This window comes from Orycteropus afer, unplaced genomic scaffold, assembly GCF_000298275.1.
Source record: "Orycteropus afer afer isolate SDZICR_OR568_19922 unplaced genomic scaffold, OryAfe1.0 scaffold00304, whole genome shotgun sequence".
Lineage (NCBI taxonomy): Eukaryota > Metazoa > Chordata > Mammalia > Tubulidentata > Orycteropodidae > Orycteropus > Orycteropus afer.
Genome location: NW_006921891.1, coordinates 3,871,335 through 3,872,860, shown reverse-complemented (window position 1 = coordinate 3,872,860; position 1,526 = coordinate 3,871,335).

Genomic DNA, 1,526 nt, shown 5'->3' with positions numbered 1-1,526 from the left:
ACCCCTATTGAGTTTCCGAGGCTGTAAATCTTCATGGAAGTAGATCCCTCCATCTTCCTTCCATGGAGCAGCTGGTGGGCTTGAACCGCCAACCTTCTAGTTAGCAGCCAAATGCCTTATCCACTACACAACCAGAGCTCCTAGGTAACAGCATATTCTTATTTAAAAAAAAAAAAAAATCTGTCCATGTACAACATACTCTAATTGAAATTTTAAATATGACCTGTGCTTTCCAGAACTCCAGGAAAGCTATGGAAAGTGATTTGTGTTGAGAAACAATCACAGCAATTAACTAAATCCCAAAACCCACTGCCATGGAGTGGATTCTGACTCACAGCGCCCCTAGAGGATAGAGTGGAACTGCCCCACAGAGTTTCCAAGGCTGTCGATCTTTACAGACGCGAAGCCCACATCAAACCCACTGTGGTGGAGTCGACTCTGACTCTCAGCGTCCCTAGAGGACAGAGTATAACTGCCCCAGAGGGTTTCCAAGGCTGTCAGTCTTTATGGAAGCAGACTGCCCCATCTTTCTCCCATGGTGCGGCTGCTGGGTTCGAATCGCTGACCTTTTTGGTTAGCAGCTGAATGCTTTAATCACAGTGCCAACAGAGCTCCTCCAGCAACTTACTAAACAACAACAACAACAACAAAAAAAAAAACTCATTGCAGTCCAGTCGGTCCCGACACATAGTGACCCCTCCCTGGGTTTCCAAGGCGGTATCTCTAAAGAAGTAGATTCCCCAACCTTCCTTCCAAGGAATAGCTGGTGGGTTTGAACCACCAGCCTTCTGCTTAGCAGTTAAATGCCTTAGGCACTACGCTACCAGAGCTCTCAGCAACTTACTAGCTAACATTAATAAAGTATGGTTTTGTCCAGTTGTGCTTTTATTATCTGATACTTTTCTGCTAATGCAAATTCTGCTAAAGCTGCTAGTACATTTAATAAGACATCATCTGAGTTCATGTAAAGTTTATCGGACTTGTCGCATAGTAATGAATTATTATTATATTATTATTGCAGGCTCTAAGCTAAAAGGCTTCTGCAAAGTAAATAACATCCTAACTCGCATTGCATTGAAAATTTCGGCCTTTTTTCTCTTCTCTCTTCTGTTAGTATCTTTCACCTCTTTCCCAATCTTTTCCCTTCCTTTGTCAGATCAGTGATGAACTGATTGCTTTCTTCTGTTAGATGATGCATTTCATCCCATTTTCTCGTTGATGTGCTTTCAGAAAGCTCAGGGTTAAGCCAAGTTGCATTGGCCCAAGTATTCTTAGTCTAGTTTTGGTGTGAGACATCCGTGTGGTGTTGTGCAAAGAAACATGTACACTGAAAGCAGATAAACCTGTGTCCAAAGCCTGACTCTGCCACTTCCTAGCAAAGGCATGGACGAGCCTGATATTCTATATATCTGATGCTCAGTTTCCTTCTCTGTAAAATGTGGACAATGACAAGTAATCGCAAAGTGTCCTTTTTGTAGTTCTCATATCCTTCTCCTGTTCTTCTCAGGAATCTCTCGTTCTCTCTC